This window comes from Erinaceus europaeus, chromosome 1 (assembly GCF_950295315.1).
Source record: "Erinaceus europaeus chromosome 1, mEriEur2.1, whole genome shotgun sequence".
Taxonomy (NCBI): domain Eukaryota; kingdom Metazoa; phylum Chordata; class Mammalia; order Eulipotyphla; family Erinaceidae; genus Erinaceus; species Erinaceus europaeus.
Window position 1 is genome coordinate 70,750,059 of NC_080162.1, and position 8,113 is coordinate 70,758,171.

Consider the following 8,113-nt stretch of genomic DNA (forward strand, 5'->3'; position numbering starts at 1 on the left):
GCGCAGACTATTTATTAAATGGGGAAAGCAGAGTCTCTTCAACAAATGGTGTTGGAAACAATGGGTTGAAACATGCAGAAGAATGAAACTGAACCACTGTATTTCACCAAATAGAAAAGTAAATTCCAAGTGGGTCAAGGACTTGGATGTTAGACCACAAACTATCAGATACTTAGAAGAAAATATTGGCAGAACTCTTTTCCACATACATTTTAAAGACATCTTCAATGAAACGAATCTAATTACAAAGAAGACTAAGGCAAGCAAAAACCTATGGGACTACATCAAATTAAAAAGCTTCTTCACAGCAAAAGAAACCACTACCCAAACCAAGAGACCCCTCACAGAATGGGAGAAGATCTTTACATGCCATACATCAGATAAGAGTTTAATAACCAACATATATAAAGAGCTTGCCAAACTCAACAACAAGACAACAAATAACCCCATCCAAAAGTGGGTGGATGACATGGACAGAATATTCACCACAGAAGAGATCCAAAAGGTTGAGAAACACATGAAAAATGCTCCAAGTCTCTGATTGTCAGAGAAATGCAAATAAAGACAACAATGAGATACAACTTCACTCCTGTGAGAATGTCATACATCAGAAAAGGTAACAGCAGCAACTGCTGGAGAGGGTGTGGGGTCAAAGGAACCCTCCTACACTGCTGGTGGGAATGTCAATTGGTCCAACCTCTGTGGAGAACAGTCTGGAGAACTCTCAGAAGGCTAGAAATGGACCTACCCTATGACCCTGCAATTCCTCTCCTGGGGATATATCCTAAGGAACCCAACATATCCATCCAAAAAGATCTTTGTGCACATATGTTCTTGGCAGCACAATTTGTAATAGCCAAAACCTGGAAGCAACCCAGGTGTCCAACAACAGATGAGTGGCTGAGCAAGTTGTGTTATATATACACAACGGAATACTCCTCAGCTGTTAAAAATGGTGACTTCACTGTTTTCAGCTGATCTTGGATGGACCTTGAAAAAATGATGTTGAGTGAAATAAGTCAGAAACAGAAGGGTGAATATGGGATGATCTCACTCTCAGGCAGAAGTTGAAAAACAAGATCAGAAAAGAAAACAGAAGTAGAACCTGAAATGGAATTGGCGTATCTCACCGAAGTAAAAGACTCTGGGGTGGGTGGGGAGAATACAGGTCCAAGAAGGATTCAGAGGACCTACTGGGGGTTGTATTGTTATATGGGGAACTGGGGAATGTTATGCATGTACAGACTATTGTACTTATTGTTGAATGTAAAACATTAATTCCCCAATAAAAAAATAGTACTTAAAAAAAAAAATCAGAGAGTGACCTTCATCCTCAGAAATGGGAGGAAAGGAAAGACTCCATGGGGCCAGCTCAGAAGGTGACAGCCAGCCACACACTCTGAGAGCAGAGGAGTTTGTTTCTGAGAAAACTCCCAGATAAAGGGGGGATGATTGGGAGAGGCCCTAACAATGCTCCTAGGCTAGCAGTTGTGCAGGGCAGCAGTCTCTCAACGAGCATAATCTAGCTATATATAGTCGATCCTCATAACTGGGTGTGGAATGATGTTGTTTAAGATCTTAAATCCTAGAAGTACTAGTAGCAGAATTTCTACAGATGAGGATCCAGGGGTTCATAATACTAAAGACTTCATCCAGTCAGCAAGTAAGAAAAGATGTCTTTCAGCAATTACTAGTTTCTTCCAAATTCCTTTGGCTAGGATTCCTGCAAGAAGCACATTTCCAGCTGCATACGATAATGAAAGGATTTTCCTTGTGTTAAATACAAGTGAACTGATTGAACAGAAGATAGTGTCTGATTGCTAGGAAATCAGCGACTCAGCATTGTGACAGTGGCACCTGGTGATATAAGCAGCGCAGAGGAGACAGCAGAGGGGGGAGGGGAGAAGCAGTGCCGCCTGTCAGTGTCAAAGACACTCAAGGACTGACTGGACTAAGCTCAGGAGGGTTTGACACCGTCCACCCTCAAGATTTAAGGGTCCATTTAGGTAAGGGACACCAGGAATTGCTATAGACCCAGAATTTTCTCTCCTTCTTCTGCTTCCTATTCTTCCCCCTTTTCTCTCCCCACTCTCACACTTCTCATTGCAACCCTACTCCTTCTGTCTCAGTAGCCCTTTCAGTATGTATATTTTAATATACCCCTTGAGTACAAAGTTGTAGGGTGAGGGTGGAGGGTGGTTTTGTTGTCATTGCTTTTTATAGAAATGGCATTGCGTAAGTAGATGGAAGAAATTAAAAAAAAAAAAACAGACAAGGGGGGACAGGTGATAGCACAGTGAATTAAGTGCACATGGCACGAAGTGCAGGGACCCATTCAATCCCTGTTTGAGACCCAGCTCCCCACCTGCAGGGGAGTCACTTCACAAGCGGTGAAGCAGGTCTGCAGGTGTCTTTCTCTCCCCCTCTGTCTTCCCCTCTCCTCTTGATTCCTCTCTGTCCTATCCAACAACAATAACAACAAGGGCAACAAAATGGGAAAAATGGCCTCCAGGAGCAGTGGATTCGTAGTGCAGGCACCAAGCCCCAGCAATAACCCTGGAGGCAAAAAAAAAAAAAAAAAAAAGACCAGGGCCAAGCCTCTGGTTCCCATCTGCAGGGGGAAAGTTTCACAAGCAGTAAAGCAGTGTTGCAGGTGCTCTTCTTCTTCTTCTTCTTCTTCTTCTTCTTCTTCTTCTTCTTTTAAGATTTTGTTTATTTTATTAATGAGAAAGTAGGAGGGGAGAGAGAAAGAGTCAGACATCACTCTGGTACATGTGCTGCCAGGGATTGAACTAAGGACCTCATGCTTGAGAGTCTAAACTTTATCCACTGCACCTGGACCACCAGGTGCTCTTTTTCCTCTCTCCTCTCAGTTTCTCTCTCTCTCTCCATCCAAAAATAAAAAACAAGAAAACCTAAAGCATATTTTCTTAAAAAAAAAAAAGGTTGTCAATAATTCAAAGCCTGGCAAGGAATGGGCATGTGTCTTCCTGATCTTTTTCTAACCTTCCTACCCCAAATCTAATTAAATCTAAATGCCTCCAGCAAGAGAAATCAAATGAAGCTGTGACTCTAGTCTGACTTTAGCAGGTCCTCAAGCAGGAGCTACAGGTGTTTACATCTTAGAGGAGAAAAGCATTGTAGCACCTGGGCTCTGAGGGCAATGTTGCAGCAGAAGACAGGAAGTGGAGGGGGGTTTTGTGCAGGTACCTTGGCTGCTGGTGAATCTGTCCTGAGTACTTAGGATGGATGGTACCAGACCTTCTGACCCCACCCTAGCCTTTATCCCAAAGAGAAGTATGTTTTTCCAAGTTTCCGAGTATAAGTGATTGGCCTGCTTGAAGTTATCATTTCAGGGGAACATTGGGCTAACCACATCTGAAAGTGACATGTCGTTCAGTTAAAAAAAAAAAAAAGCCAACCTGTCTCTAAGACTGTGAAACTATGGTGGTTATCATTGGAGTCACAGGCAGAACTTTGATGGTGGTACAATGTGGAACTATGCCCTATAATCCTGTAATCCTAGGCCCACCACTAAATCACTAATAATATTTTTTAAGGGAAAAGAAAAGGAAAAAAGAAAAGGGAAAGGAAAAGAAATATTGTTCTGGGCCAAGAAGGAAGCCAGTCGCCCAGTAGCAGAGTACACATTACCAAGCATGAGGATCCAGGCTGGAGCCCCGGCCTCCATATGGGAGGTCCTAAAGGAAACTTCACAAACAGTGGGGCAGTGGGCAGTGGGGCAATGCTGTGGTGTCTCTTCCATTATTTGTCTTGAGTTTTATTTTTTAATTTGGCATGGGGAGCTATGGGATGGTTTTTAAATTATTATTATTATTTATTAATGGATAGAGACAGAGAAATTGGGAAGGGAGGGGGAGATAGAGAGGGAGAGAGACATACACAGGGGGTCGGGCGGTAGCATAGCAGGTTAAGTGCACATGGCTCAAACGAAGCGCAAGGACTCGCATAAGGATCCCGGTTCGAGCCCCCAGCCCCCCACCTGCAGGGAGGTTGCTTCACAAGTGGTGAAGCAGGTCTGCTGGTGTCTATCTTTCTCTCCCCCTCTCTGTCTTCCCTTACTCTCTCCATTTCTCTCTATTCTATCCAACAACAATGATGGAAATAACAATAATGATAAACAACAAGGGCAACAAAAGGGAAAAATGGCCTCCAGGAGCAGTGGATTCGTAATACAGGCACCAATCCCCAGCAATAACTCTGGAGGCAAAGAGAGAGAGAGAGATGCCTGCAGCCCTTCTTCACCACTCATGAAACTTTCCCTTTACAGGTGGGGACCAGAAGCTTGAACCCAGGTCCTTATGCACTGTAATGTGTGCACTTAACCAGGTGCACCACCACCTGGCCCCTCCATTCCTTCTCTCTCTCCTTCCATCTAAAAGAGGAAAAAAAAAGCTCCCCCCCCCAAAAAAAAAAAAAAAAAAACACCATGGTCACCAGGTATAGTGGAATTTTGCAAGAACTGAGCCCCAGTGATAATTCTGTTGGGGAAGGCGGCGGGGGGTGGGGGGGAAGGGGAGAAAGAGAGGAGGGGAAGGTGGGAAAGAAGGAGAAGGAGGGAGAGTGGAAGCAGGAGAAGGAAGGGGGGAGGAAGGGTAGAGGGAGAAGGAGGAAATGTACAATGCAGGCCAAGTCAGGGCTGCTAGATAGCATAATTTGAAAATTGCCAAGAAAGCCTCCAGACATCTACTGCAACATTGTTTTAGGGGGAGGAGTACACATTACTTTTTAAATAATTTTTATTTAACCAGAGAACTGCTCAGTTTTGGCTTATGGTGGTATAGACAACTGAATTTGGGACCTCAGAGCCTCACACATGACAGCTTTTTGCATGACCACTATGCTTTCTCTCCAACCCTCACATTGCTTTAAAAACAAAGCAGAGTGGTCCGGGATGTGGCATAGTGGATAAAGCATCGGACTCTTAAGCATGAGGTCCTGAGTTCAATCCCCGGCTGCACATGTACCAGAGTAATGTCTGGTTCTTTCCCTCTCTCCTCCTATCTTTCTCATAAGTAAATAAAATCTTTAAAAAAATTGTTTTTTTAAAAAAGCAAAACCCTTTTATTTATTATGAGAGAGAAGCCAGAAAACCACTCTGGTATATGTAGTGCTGGGGATGGAACTGGGAGCCTCAAGTATGCATGTCCTGCACCAGCTGAACTATTTCCTCCATCACTCATACTGCTTTTTGACACGTTTCCAAAACTACTCTAGGAAGGTGTCACATTAAAACTAGTACCTGGGAGCCAGGAGAGAGCTCACCAGTAGAGGTTTGCAGAGGCCTCTGGTTCAAGTCCAAGTACTCCATGAGAGCACCATACATACATAGCACAGGGGGAGGTTGAGGGGTGATAAAGCAGGGCTGAAGTGTCTCTTCTCTGTGTGTGTCTTTATCTCCTTCTCTCTTCTCGCCTCTTAAAAAAAGGAAAAGTTGGGGCCAGGAGACTGCCGAGCACAGACCCTAAGTTCTTTCCCAGGCACCACATGTAAATAACTGTAGCTGTGCCCGAATTGTTCACTGACTGAGTATGGGAGGGACAGGGTTCAGAGACCAGGTTAAGAGAAGAGTAACCCAGGGGTCGGGTGGTAGCGCACCAGGTTACGTGCACTTTGTGCTAAGCACAAGGACCAGCGCAAGGATCCCAGTTCGAGCCCCTGGCTTACCACCTGCAGGGGAGTCGCTTCACAAGCGGTGAAGCAGGTCTGCAGGTGTCTATCTTTCCCTCCCCCTCTGTCTTCCCATCCACTCTCAATTTCTCTTTCTCTCTCTCTTTAAAGTAAACTAGCCTAGGGTACAAGGAAGAAACTAGATGGTAAATAGGTAATTTATTATTATTATTTTTTTAAATATTTTATTTACTTTTTTTTCTTTTCTTTTTTTGCTTCCAGGGTTATTGCTGGGGCTCAGTGCCTGCACTATGAATCCACTACTTTTGGAGGCTATTTTTTCCCTTTTATTGCCCTTGTTGTTTATCATTGCTGTTGTTATTATTGTTATTGCTGTTGTTGTTGGATAGGACAGAGAGAAATTGAGAGAGGAGGGGAAGAAAGAGGGGGAGAGAAAGATAGACACCTGCAGACCTACTTCACTGCTTGTGAAGCAACCCCCTGCAGGTGGGGAAACAGGGGCTCGTACCGGGATCCTTAAGCCGGTCCTTGCACTTTGTATCATGTATGCTTAACCCGCTGTGCTACTGCCCAGCCCCCTATTTTATTTATTTTTTAATTAGGGATAGAGAGAGAGATACCAGAGTACTGCCCAGCTCTGGCTTATGGTGGTGCTGGGGATTGAACATGGGACTTCAGAGCCTCAGGCATGAAAGTCTTTTTTTTTTTTTTTGCCTCTAGGGTTATCACTGGTGCCTGTACTACAGATCCTGGAGGCTGTTTTTTCCTTTTGTTGCCCTTGTTGTTTATCTGCGACGGGACTGGACCGCTCAGGTGGAGGAGCAGCAGGAAGGATCAGGGAACTCTGAAGGCGACCACTAGGTGGGTCAGGAGTCGGCGCAGGGGAGAACAAAATACACCACACTCTGGTGGAGGGGGAATCTGAACTCCATTTTTATTCAGCCAGTCAGAGTTTACATATCTTTCAGCCTTACATAAACAATATCTGAAACAGAAAGTAAAGCTCATTTCTTGATTATATGGCCTTGCGGTTTTATAGAAATGTCGTACTTCATGGGGTGATGCACTTCTGAGTAATAGGCTTAGCAGGTAGTATTTTACGTAGAGTTTTAACATATTTCATAAGAGGAGGTGAGTAAGTATTATTAAGAATTTTTCCTAAAACTTTATGTATTTGGTGACCCATAACTTTGTCCACCTCATTTCCTGTTCATCTGTGTCTAATCTGGGAACAGGGGCTGTTCATCCCCAATTACACGGCATCTTTACCATGTACATAATGAAAACAATAATCAGAGTTTCCAATTTAGATCTGCTCAGGATGGCAACTCCCAGAACTCTTCTTCCTTGAAGAGAGTTTTCCCAGGTGCTGACTCTGTCAGACCCATCGTTCTGGAGTGGAGTGGGGCGTGGCAGGTTTCTTTTTACTTTCACTTTACTGTAACCTTCTTTTTATTTATTTATTTATTTATTTAATTTATGTATTCCCTTTTGTTGCCCTTGTTGTTTTATTGTAGTTATTATTGTTGTTGTCGTTGTTGGATAGGACAGAGAGAAATGGAGAGAGGGAGGGGAAGACAGAGAGGAGGAGAGAAAGACAGACACCTGCAGACCTGCTTTACCGCCTGTGAAGCGACTCCCCTGCAGGTGAGGAGCCGGGGTTCGAACCGGGATCCTTATGCCGGTCCTTGTGCTTTGCGTCACCTGCGCTTAGCCCGCTGCACTACAGCCCGACTCCCTACTGTAACATTCTTTTAGTTTTATCTACACACTCTCAAGTATGATTATCTCTCTTAAAAACTTAACTCAATTTTACTTGATTAGAACCGCTTTTATACAGTTCACAGTTACATAAACATTGGTACGAAACGAAAGCAAAAGATAAGTATGGGGGTTTGTAGTTTTGCCTAGAATCATAGTTACTGCTCTGTACTCTTCATGCAGCACTATTTGTTTTTAGTTCATTTGTTTTTTCCTTGACATTAAGCAGCTGGCTATCAGTGACTTTATTGTTTGTCCTGCAAATTCTTTTGGCTCGGATTTTTGGAGCATGAGTCTTATGAGTGCACGCCTAGTATGTTTGTGTGGGAGGTGCCATCTTCTAGTCTTAGGAGATTTATCATGCATAGGGGCTGCTTCTGGAAAGTTACCAGGTTCCCAAGCTACTACAGCTAGCTCAATCATCAGAATCATCAAAACATTCCAACATAGATTTCCTTTGCGGTGTCCTAGCCCATTCCTGGGGATGCAGCTTCCTTGAAGTCTGTCATCCTCATGGCCCTGGCAGTCAACTTTGTCAAGCTCCACGGGGGGGTCAAGGCACGGGGCGCCGCATTTATCGTTGTTATTATTGTTGATGTTGTTGGGTAGGACAGAGACAAATCGAGAGAGGAGGGGTTAGACAAAGGGGGGAGAGAAAGATATCTGCAGACCTGCTTCACCGCTCGTGCAGTGACCACCC